Here is a 12,489-nt window from a genome sequence, read left to right as displayed (position 1 = left end):
ACAAGCAGTGATTTCAACCAGGAAATGAAAAATTCCTATAAACTGCTCTTACAATGTAAATAAAAACGAAGACATTCTAAATAAAATAATAATGGAAATGCTAGCAGGATAGTCCAGGCAAATTGAGAGGGACAGTAAAAGTGACAGTGATGAGGGCTGGTATCTGGGTAGTACATGTCAACGTCTAAGTATTTATTTTCACTACATGCACATGTGCTGTAAAGATATTGACACATAAATGTACAGGTGTGATCCAGTACTCATGATGACACCTTCCATCAAAAACAGCCACAGACTGATTGCCTTAAACAACAGAAATTTGTTTCCCTACAGTTCTAGAGGCTGGAATAGGTTCATTCTCAGGGCTACACATATTCCATGACAAACATGGGCAGTGGGGCGAATGTTGCAGAAATACCAATGCACCTGTATTACTGCATTACTGGGTCTACTGTGGGTCAGACCCAGAAGGGTGTAGCTAGAGTTTTCCTGCCTGGCCCACAGTTAGGACAAATCTCTCTCACCTGCCAGTCCCACAGCCGCTCAAACCTGACCAAGTAAACACAGAGACTTATATTGGTTACAAACTGTATGGCCGTGGCAGGCTTCTTGCTAACTGTTCTTACAGCTTAAATTAATCCATTTCTATTAATCTATACCTTGCCACGTGGCTTGTGGCTTACCGGTACTTTACATCTTCCTTGTCCTGACGGCAGCTGGCAGTGTCTCCCTCAACCAGCTTCCTGTTCTCTCAATTCTCCTCTCTGTTAGTCCCGCCTATACTTCCTGCCTGGCCACTGGCCAATCAGTGATTTATTTATTGACCAATCAGCAACACATTTGACATACAGACCATCCCACAGCAGAAGGGTTCTGGATTCAAAGGACATGCAGACTTTAGATTCCAATGGACGCTACCAGAATGACTTTCAAACAGTAGCAACACGCCACACCCCACCAGGTAGGAATATCCCCTGCCAAGAATATCCCCCTTTAAAAAAATACCTTCCCATTAGTTGGGGTTCAGGGGAGACAAAAAGCACATGCTTCTGCTTAGCAGGGGTGGAGCTGAGGTCCAAAACCCACCGGCCCTAGCTCCAGGCCAGTCTTCATTCTACTTAGCCATTTAGGACCAAAAGTGAGTTTTGCGCAGACCCAACTGTCGGGACCCACTGGGTTGGCTAGAGCCTCATGTGTCCTGCTGGGACCCAGCTGCTGGGCTTGCACTATTTACAGCATATAATAGGCCACTGATAAAAGGCTAATGATGCACAGTTTGCAAGAATAACGACCCTCCAGGAGCACAGTGGAGTCTAGAGCCAGCGCCTCTAAATTTATCTGAGGGATCATGAGAGATTGCTAGACCAGAGAGGAATGCCAGGCTGCTTCTACCTCATTAAACCCATTATCCAAGAAAAGACATTTCCAATAGAGGAAAAGGGACAAGAGGCAGGTAATGTGGGCAGTTTTATCACCACAGCTGTTCTCTGTAGTACCAACAAATGTGGGCAAGTTCTGAGTGTGTTTAGTTAGTATGTTTTGGAGAATAGGAAGGGGGAAGTGAGGTAAGTGGTGAGGCATGAAATTAGCAATTATTTTAAAAACTAAAAAACTTGGGGCTGAAGAGATGGCTCTGTGGTTAAGAGCACTGGCTAGCTACTCTAGCCAGGGATACTATTCCCAGCACCCACATAGTGGCTCACAAACCCCTGTAATGCCAGTTCCAGGAGATCTGATGTCCTCTTCTGACTCCCTTGGGTACTGCACATGGTACACATATATACATTCAGGCAAACACTCATTCACATAAAATAAAAATCAATCTTTTTTAATAAAAAGAATTAAGTTGAGGCACTTCTTCGTGGGTTTTGTCAATGGAGTTCATTCTGAGAATCCAGTTATGCCTCTGAACATGTACACAGGAAAAGTTTAGCTAGCATAATTAAAACAGCATCATTAGTCAACATCCTTTCCAGATGAATTTGTGAGAAAGTGAGCAGGTTTCTGTTTGGACCACAGCGGGGAACCATCAGCATGGCAAGGGCATAGCGTGTGAATCCTTGCACAGCTTACAGGAGAGATATTCTGCCCACTTACGAGTCCTGGCAGGAGAGACATGAATAATAACATTTCATTTTCTCATTGGAAAAATATAATTGATGGGTGCTGTGGGATGGTCTTTCTGTACACTGTGAATATGTGGTGCTACTATTGGTTAATAAAGAAGTTGTTTTTGCCTATGGAAGGGCAGGATAAGAGCCAGATGGGAAATCCAAAAGAGATATAGAGAGAAGAGGGCAGAGTCAGAGAGACATGATCCAGCTGCCCAAGGAGGAACAAGATGCCAGCAGACTGGTAACACCACAGCCATGTGGCAAAATATAGATTAATAGAAATGGGCTAATTTAAGATGGAAGAGCTAGTTAGCAAGAAGCCTGAGCCATAGACCAAACAATTCATAATTAATATTAAGCCTCTGAGTGATTATTTATAAGCTGCTGCAGGCCGGGCAGGGCACAGGGAAACTTCTGGCTACAGATTGTGGTTAGGTCAGCATGGGAAAGGTCGGACTGAAATTCAACAGGTCTCATTCACTCTTGACCATAAGTGCATGATCAATGGAATAGGATTATCTGGGTCTTTGACAGGGGACTGGGGTCAGGGCTTGCAGGAAAAATAGTTGTTCCAGTCCTGCTTGATGAGGTAATGCTATGGAATCCCTCTGAACTTTTGCCTTTCTTAAGACAGTTCTTTAAATATCCACCTCTGCCTTTATCGCTCCTACTACCATGTGTATGTGTGTGTGTGTGTGTGTGTGTGTGTGTGTAGTGGGTAGCCATTCCAGCTTTGATCTGGAAGTTCCAACCCCCATTGAGACTTCGGCAACTGTCACGCCTACAAGGTGGGGCCAAGGGAGGCGCCTGGGGACCCGAGATCTGGATCAGCGGGCACTCTCTCTGTGGCGGGACCCTGGATAGTGGAGGTGGACCGAGCAGAGCTCCAGAGAACACCGCTGGACTGTGATACACCTTCCCCAGACTCCGCGACCTACCTATCCCTTAATTTGTAAGTTATGCCATTAAATAAATCTCCCTTTAACTACGTGGAGTGGCCTTAATAATTTCACCAATGTGTGTGTGTGTGTGTGTGTGTGTGTGTGTGTGTGTGTGTGTGTGTGTGCTCTTTAGCTCCTTACTTATTTTTTAAGATGTGGTCCCTCGCTGAGCCTAGATGGAGCTCACTGATTGATTACATTGGGTTTACCTGTGGGCCTGTCTTCGAGCTGGGGCAGGGGTTCTTTTAACTAAGTTAATTGATATGGCAAGACCGAACCAGTGTGGGTGGCACCATTCCCTAGGCAAGGAGTCCTGAACTAGCTAAGAGTGAAGAAAGAAGCTGAGAAAAAGGAAGTGGGCAAGTGGGCATGCATGCATGGACTTATCTTTGTTCCTAGCTGTGGATGTGATGTGACTAGGTGTTCTAAGTTCTTGTCTTGACTTCCCCACAATGATGGCCTACCACCTGGAATTGTGAACTAAATAAACCTTTCTTCTCCTAAGTCCCAGTTTGTCAGGATATTTTATCATAGCAACAGAAATTAAATTGGGACAGCAACTTAAGAAGAAATGAATAGCAGTGAGGTCAGGGCCATCACTCTGCCTACATCCTTCTAAGTCTTTTCAAACACTTGCTAGTTATTTTTCTGTGTGTGCTCTTTCTACCGAGGACAATGGTGCATTTTCACTTCTGTATCTCATTTTCTGAGAACCATCCTTACCTATTAGAGTTCCCATTGCCAGAGCAGAGAGCTGTGGAGGTTCTGGATGGACAAACCATCCCAGGATGGTCCCAGCTCCCTTGTGCAAGCAATGCTTTCGAGAGCAGGACAACCATGAGCCGGTCTCCTCCACCACCACTATCCTTCAACTCAGCCTCGGCCTGGCTTCTTCCCCTCCCTGCTTGCTCTCCAAGCACTCATCAGTCTCTATAGATAGAACTTTCTTAGGAAGTCATTTGTACATTTCTTGGAAATGAATTTTAAGAATATGAGGTGCTAAACATTTGTTGGGCTCACAGGACTGAATTGAACCTAGCAAATCTTTCAAAATGTGTTGATGCATCAAGGCTGCACTCGATTTGAATATTTCCCATCTAGAATCTAGAATGGTAATTCTGGAAAGTGGTATTTCCCTGCAGCTCATAAACTCTGAGAAACTTGATGGCAATCCCTTGCTTGAATGCATAATTTCTCTAGCACTCATTCATAAACTGTAGATGAAATCCCATATTCTTAATGTGATGTCGTTCAAGCAGTTAGGAATTGTGTGGATTTCTTAATTTTATCCTTTCCCAAGAATTAGTCGTTACAGTTTTAGAAGCACTAAACCACTGCTGAAACACTAAAGTATAGGTTGTCTTTCTACAAGACATGCATGTGGAGACAGAGGTCAGCTTCCGGTGTTCACGGGATATCACACACCACTGTTTGGTTTGTTGTTGTTGGTGTTGCTGTTATTTTGCTCTTGAGGCTGGCTTGGAACTTGTCACAGAGGCTAATTTGCTGGCCAGGCATCCTCAGTGCTTGGATTCCAAGTGCGTGCCGTCACACGTGGTGTTTCTTTGTGGGGGTTGGGTCCTGCTCACAAAGCAAGCACTTTGCTGACTTGAGTTCTAATCTTCCCAGCTCCTCCTTGCTTTCCTGAGGAAGAATAAACAGTGAGTGCTGAGTGTTCAGTGTCTCTACCCTCCCTGTAACAACGACAGTTACCAACACGGTGGCCCCCTGTGCAAAGCTCCCTTTCAGCCTGCTCTGTGACAAGTAGGGTGGACCTTCTAGAGGTTTCTTTGACTGCCAGCACCATGTCATACCTTGTCAGCAGGGGGCACTGGAGGGACACTGGAAAAGGGGAAGGGATCACTGTTGCCAGTTCTGCTCAGCTCTCCTAATACTCCTGAGTCCTGCACTGTGGCTGGCCTTCTACAGTAGTACCCCTGCTATGTCCTCAGGGTTGACCGCCCCTTCTCAAACTCATGCTGGAATGTAGCGGGCACTGTGACAGTATCAGGAAGTGTTTAGGTTGGGCGTCTGCACCCTCACATTAATACTATTGTTTGGGGATTAGCTTCCTCATGCTGTCCTTCCACCTTCCACGACAGTCACACTGTGCTGCAGATACTTCTTGTCCAGCTGCACAGGGGTCTGGGGCAGAGAGCAGCTCCTTATAAATGAGGAACGTGCGTCCCCAGGATTAAGTGTCGGGAGCCACCCCATATGCACTGAGGAACAACAGGACAATGTCATCACCGAGCCAGCTCTCACCCCTTCCTCTGGTTTCCAGCAGCCACATACGTGCATCTTCCCAGAATTCCCTTCTCTCCTCCTGTCTATTGCCTTCCCTGCTGCACCTTAAGGCCCAGGCTTCACTCCGGTGACAGGGCTGAGTAAACTCAACCTTCCACGTTCAGTTCCAGCACTGACTTTTCTTGACAAGGATCCTCTGTGTTCTTCCCCTGCAGCCCCAGACTGTAGTGGCCGATGCTGTGCATCTCCCCTCAGGGACTGAAGCCATCTGAGGTCCAGGGACTCTGCACCCCAGGGCCAAGGGCTGCACTCCACAGTGGTCCTTGATAAATACCTTAGAGATAAACAGGAAGACAAGGAAAAGATGAGAGGAAAGAGGACGGGATGAGGGGGGGATGAAGGAAAAAGCAGGAAACATCTTTTCTGTCCCTTCTGCCATCTTATGGCATTTGGTCATTTAAGTAAACCTCAGAGCCACTGTCCTAGACAATGACCTCTCGGAACCTACAGCCAGAGGGACCTTCTCCCCCAGAGCCACCACACAGTAGAAAGGGTATCAAGCAATGGCTGAGTGCAGTAAGCTCCTGTCACAGGCTGGGCCCTATTGGAGCATCCTCTGAGTATTTCATCACTAATCATCAGAGGTACCCAAGGCATGGACTCTGCTCCTGTTTCTGTCTAAAGAACCAGAAGCTGAGAGATGCCACGGACCTGCCTAGGTAGAAGCAGTATTAGGATTCTGAGTTGTTTTCACACCCAACCCAAACATAGATCCCTGCATGTTAACTTGTTGCTTCTCTAATGACATTCTGCAATTTTTTTCCTTAACATCCAAAAGAACAGGCACCATAGAGAGTGAATCCTGAAGAAAAAAATCTAAAGCTCTGATTAATAAAAGGCACATAAAACTTTACCTAGGAGGGTGGGGCTCAGTCAGTAAGATACCTGGAACTGAAACACAAGGACCAGCATTCAGCCCCTCAGGTCCCACCTAAAAAGCCAGCAGCAGCATGGATCTGCAACCCCAGCACTTAGAGGACAGGGCAGGAGGACCCTGGAGCTTACTGGCCAATCATCTGTCTGAGTTAGGGTTCTATTGCTGTGAAGAGACACCATGACCATGGCAACTCTTATAAAGGAAAACATTTAACTGGGGCTGGCTTACAGTTTCAGAGGTTTAGTCCCTTATCATCATGGCAGGAAGCAAGGCAGTGTACGGCAGACATGGTGCTGGAGAGGCAGCTGAGAGTGCTCCATCTTGATCCACAGGCAGCAGATGGCAACTGTGTCACACAGGGTGTAACTTGAGCATATGAGACCTCAAAGCCTGCCCCCACAGTGACACACCTCCTCCAACAAGGCCACATCTCCTAACAGTGCCAGTCCCTATGGGCCAAGCATTCAAATACATGAGTCCATGGGGGGCCATACCTGCTCAACTACCACACCAGCCCAACCAAATTGGTTAGCTTTGTCACAGCAGCAACAAAGGTGACTAATATGGGTGGGCAACAAGAAAACAGAAGTGACCAACAAAGTAACTCTCACGTTTTTTTCATTAAATTGAAGTAAAATTGAATTCTATTAGAAGGCATCAAAGGACTATAACAGGGAAAATATTGAAAGAAAGGAAATATAAAATTATGGATATTGGGTAGAACCAGTTCTTCAAGAACTGTCTGGGTCACTGTGCATGCCTTCCACTAACCAAGCCCCCCAAATACAAAGCAAGACAAGCACCAGGTGGAAAAGGCCACTGCCGAGAGAGCACAACTGAATTTGGAACCGCAGTGGGGTGAGCCCGGCCAGAGCTGGTTTCAAAATTAAGTGGTCTGCGTGATTGTTCACTTCAGCTCTCAGAATGCTACTTGACATGCATTTCCTCGGCCCATTTCTGTGATACCTCACTGCTTTGACAGGCATGGAATGTCAGAGGAAACAACATGCCAGGGGAGGTCGGCTTCCTGGAGACTGGAAACCAGCAGCTCTGTGATTGCCAAAATGAAGATGGCCCCATCTCAATGCAAAGGATCATGTGTCTTTACCTCACCCCTGAATCTTGACTGGAGTCTCTTGAGAGAGAAGATGAGAACTTGTAACTTTGACTCCTCGGCTTTGTATGTTCTTCACTTTGTTTCTGTACATGTGACATTTCAGATTGCTCTACCCTTCAGTGATTCGTTCTCGGTGATTAGTCATCTGCTAGCAGACAGATCACTTCCTTAGATGTGACAGGAGGCAAGACATTACAAGAAGAATCTGCTTCTAGCCCTGGTCCTCAGCCATGACCGCACAGAAACAAAACATGGTTTGCAAAAATGACGGCCCAACTTCAGCCTCCCAGTGCGCATGCTCTCAGCCTCCCAGGTGCGCATGCTCTCTGCCCTGCAGTTTGCTTCTCTCACTTAGGAGGTAACAGTTTATGTCACCCTTCTCTGTGCAGGGTCTGACCATGGGCCTTCTACTCATATCTTTGGTCCCTTCGTCTATCATATGGCTGAGCCCAAACCAGCGTACTGAAGAATGGGTGACCAGACCATGTGAGTCGGACCAAGTCAGGGCACTTGTCCTTGTGACCAAGTAGGTAACTAAAAGACGAGCCAAAATCAGAAAACCCATCTTACCTTGATCTGTGCCTGATGGAGTCCAGGCAAGACCGGAACCACCGAGCTACACCTCACCTAAATTATCCATCCACACCCTGGAATTGTGAGTTAAGCAAATGATTATTGTTTCAAGCCACTAAGTGGGGGCTGGGGCACAGTAGCTAACTGATACAGCTTTTCCAAATGAATTCTGTTATAGAACGCAGTTCTGAAAACCCTCTCTCTCTTTGACACTGAGAGCTACAAGAGGCCAGGCAGTGTGCCAGATGAGTAATCAGAGGCTCAAGTTCCCCGGCTTTGGAGCTAAAATTGGATCCTCTGAAGAGAAAGGTCAGAACTCTCTAAAAACTAGGCCATGTTCAGACGCAAAGCATGAGGCATAAATGCGGCATCTAAATTGATACCAATGAGTGTGCCAGATGGTACATGGGGATCACAGGTGACAGACAGACACAGGTAGATGACGCGAGAAGAACTCAGCAGCTCCCTGCAAAACAGGCTGTGTGCACACGAGAACAGACACTGTGCTGGGCCCGCTTACCATGACCTGGCACACAGAGGAGCTGGAAGTCTTTGTTGATGGCATATATGACCTAATGACTCATGAACATGCATGATGCCGTTATCCCCCTGCTGCCGAATGGACAGGTGCCTTGCTTCCTAGGGAGGAGATTTCTAGGTAATCCCAGAAGATTTACAAATCAGCAAACATTATATATTTTGTAAGAATTAAAAAATAAGAGCACTTTATAAAGTGTAGATGCAAATATATATAGTTGTTAACTTTTAAAAGTGTGAATAATATTTTTAAGTATATTAAAATATGCTCTCCCTGGAGCTAGATGATGGCTCAGCAGTTAAAGTACTTGCTGTAAAAACATAAGCATTTGCATGTGGATCCCCAGAACGCACACAGAGCCTGATGCAGTGGCATGCATCTGTAATCTTCGAACTGCCACGGCAAGATGGGAGACAGAGACAAGAATCCCGGGAAGCTCTCGGGCCAGCTGGCCTGGCCTACACAGTAGTGAAGAACAAAGAGACCTTGTCTCAAATAAGAGAAAAAGTGAGGACTAACAGTGGAGTTGTCCTCTGACCTCCATACATACATCATAGCATGTGTGTGCCTGCATTCACACACACACACACACACACACACACACATGCACGCACGCACGCACGCACATACACACACACCACATATACAAACAAATTAAAAACTATATGTGCTAAAAACAACTATATATTTATTTTAAAACATTTAAATGAGGTGTATTAAAATACAACATCTGTTAAAGTTTTGTATATACTATTAAAATGAAAAAGTATCCATAAGTATGTTTTCAATTGTATATTGTATGTTACTTTAGGTTTTTTATATATTTATAGTGCATACTGTTTTAAGTATGAGAATTATATACATGAATTATGTTTATATTTTTATATACTGTGTTTTCTTTAAATTGTCACTTTTTGATCATTTGACAAAAATAATACATTTAATTGTCATAACCACCCCAAGATATAGACATTCATAGAAATTTATTTATTTTCTCCACAAAACACTGTGTGAGGCATAAAGGATTATATATTCTACCCAGAACTTGCAGTAAAGAACCTATAGTTCATGTTTTCAAAGAGGACAAACTGTTCTTAAACATTGCTACCATTGGGGGCTAGAGAGATGGTTGAGCTGTTAAGAGCACATGCTGCTGCTGCCGAGGACCCAGGTTCTATTTTCAACATCCATATTGGCTCCCAACCATCTGTGATTCCAGCTCCAAGAGGATCCAGCACCCTCTCCTGGCCTCCATGGGGACCTGCACACACACACACACACACACACACACACACACACACACACACACACACAAGTAAATATTTTTTTAACAGTGGTATCATTACATAAAGACAGACAACCAAGCATGGTGTGTTCTGTGAAGGGAGGCATGAGGACATGTGCAGAACTGTGTGTACAACATTCTTGCCACAAAATTACCCTTGGATGAGAGCAGGCCCATAGACAGACCTGTCAGTTTATAGAAAGTTAGGAACAGAGGTGCTTGCTAAGCATACCCACAAGGTGTGGAGAAATTCAGAGTGCAAATATTCATGACCTGGTTTCTTCAAGAAAAAGGAAAAAGAGGGAAGAAGAGGAAGCCTCTTGAGAGGCTCATGTGACACACTGGCCAAATGTGGCTTGAGGAGCTTGTTAGAGATGGACCAGAACAAAGGAAGATGTTCTTGAGGAGCTTGTTAGAGATGGACCAGAACAAAGAAAGATGTTCTTGAGGAGCTTGTTAGAGATGGACCAGAACAAAGAAAGATGTTCTTGAGGAGCTTGTTAGAGATGGACCAGAACAAAGAAAGATGTTCTTGAGGAGCTTGTTAGAGATGGACCAGAACAAAGAAAGATGTTCTTGAGGAGCTTGTTAGAGATGGACCAGAACAAAGAAAGATGTTCTTGAGGAGCTTGTTAGAGATGGACCAGAACAAAGAAAGATACTTGTGGGACAACCAAAACCATCACTACTATTTGATGATGTTAAAGGATTATTAATTTTGATTATAAAATGATACTGGGGTATGTTTTAAAGATTTTTTGGAGATCCATACTGAATGTTTACAATAAATAATCTGATATCACTCAAAGTACAGATAAAGCAGGTTAGCCAGAGAGAAAAGGCTTCATGCTGGGTGGCAGGAGTGTAGAGTGATAATTCTAACTTTTCTGTGTTCTATGTACTAGAAAATTTACACATTTAAGGTTGTAATTAAACAGATGAGCAAAGCAAGGGGAAGAAAGGAAAGGAAGGAAGGAAGTAGAGAAGGCAGGGACTCGGGAGGGGCAGCCTCTTGTCCAAGTCCTCTCCAAAACTGGAACTTCAGAGGATGAGCTTGGGGACAGTGAAGATGCTCAGCAGGAGTGAGTACTGCTCTTTCATGGGGCCTAAGTTCAGTGCCTGGCACCCACACTGATGGCTTACAACAGCCTGTAACTCCGATTTCAGGAAATCCAACACCTCCAGCCTCCACAGGCACCTGAGCTCATGCTCTTAGACATCACACACACACACACACACACACACACACACACACACACACACACACACATGCACGCACACACACACACGCACACACACACACACACACACACAGAGAGAGAGAGAGAGGCACACACACATATTCATACATTCAAGTGCACATATGAGCACCTATATATCATTAAAAGTAATAAAAATAAATCTAAAAAGATGAATTTACATTTTAATTTCAGTACCAGATGAGTTATAGAACATATTGAGATAGTGGAAATTAAACTTGAGTGAGGAGTAAGAGGGAGAGAATGAAGAGAAGGAGGAGGGAGAGGAGGAGGAAGCCAGGACCGTCAGCCTTTTCTGAGGATAGATCCCTCCCATCCTTCCCTGCTTCTTGTGTCTGTCTGACAGGAATGGCGGAGACACTCAGAGGTGAGGCCTCTGGAGTGCTCAGAGCATTTGTCAAAGTCTCCTGTGATGTTTATAAAGAGGTGGACTCTGTGGCTGGGAGACAGCAGAGCAAGACAGATTTGGGGATGACTGAACACCTGTCCTGGGGGTGCTGTGGGGGGATGGGTGCCAGCATTTGTCTGCAGTCTGCTCCCACTGGAAGGCTGAAGGGCCCTGTCAAACTCAGTGTGAGTTTTATCAGTGACAATATAGAGGATGTGCCAGCCAAATTGACAGGGGATGTGAGGTGCTAGGGTCTGTGACTGAGAGCTCATGGAAAGAAGCTGTGTCTGCAGAGGCTGTTTAGAACTGCAGCGCTGTGGAGAAACTGGAATGTTGCAGGTCCCGAGGCTAATTACCTTATCTCAGGCAACTTCTAGCCCTCCAGAATAGCCATTCCTTGCCCGTTTCTGTGTCTGAACCTGCATTGTGTGACTAACATATTAAAAACCTTTTACAATCCATGAACTTAGCAGGCCACGGGCTTCCACAATCCCGAAGCTAAGAATGTCAGCAGATAGCATCTGAGGCTGTAGAAAAGCTTCGCCTGCCTTGCTGTAACCACCTTGCTGATATACCCAACAATGCATTTTAAACTTTCCTACATTTATGACTTTCTTTTTTCTGTAAAACTATAGAACTTCATGAAACTGCTTTCTCATTGGAACATGGAATTTGGGGTAACTTAAATCTGGGTTCCTGGGCTGTAGTCACTCAAAATGACTCCAGAATAAACCACCTCTTACTCCTTTAAAGATGAGAACTGTACTTTTTGTGTCAACAGAATACCTACCAGGGCAGAAGTACCACCGACAAAGCTGCCAGATGCCACAGCCATGAGTCATGGTCAGCAGGCTGAAACCTACTGGCGGTTACCCTCAAACACTCAGGGAAAGCCAAAATGAGGGAATGGTCTGGACATTTCTAAAGCATGGGCTGCTTCCCCGAGGGCACTTGTCAGCTCCAAAAACACAAATGCCATCAGAATTAGAGGCCCAAGAAGGAGGGAAAACCAGATCCCTTGATGCTAGATGTAATAAAGAAGTCGGAGAGCAGTGTGGTTGGAGAAAGAGAGAATATTTACTGAGCAGAA

Source organism: Peromyscus californicus, unplaced genomic scaffold (genome assembly GCF_007827085.1).
Source record: "Peromyscus californicus insignis strain IS unplaced genomic scaffold, ASM782708v3 Scaffold_11__1_contigs__length_118956290, whole genome shotgun sequence".
In the NCBI taxonomy this organism is placed as follows: domain Eukaryota; kingdom Metazoa; phylum Chordata; class Mammalia; order Rodentia; family Cricetidae; genus Peromyscus; species Peromyscus californicus.
This window is presented reverse-complemented; position numbering follows the sequence as displayed.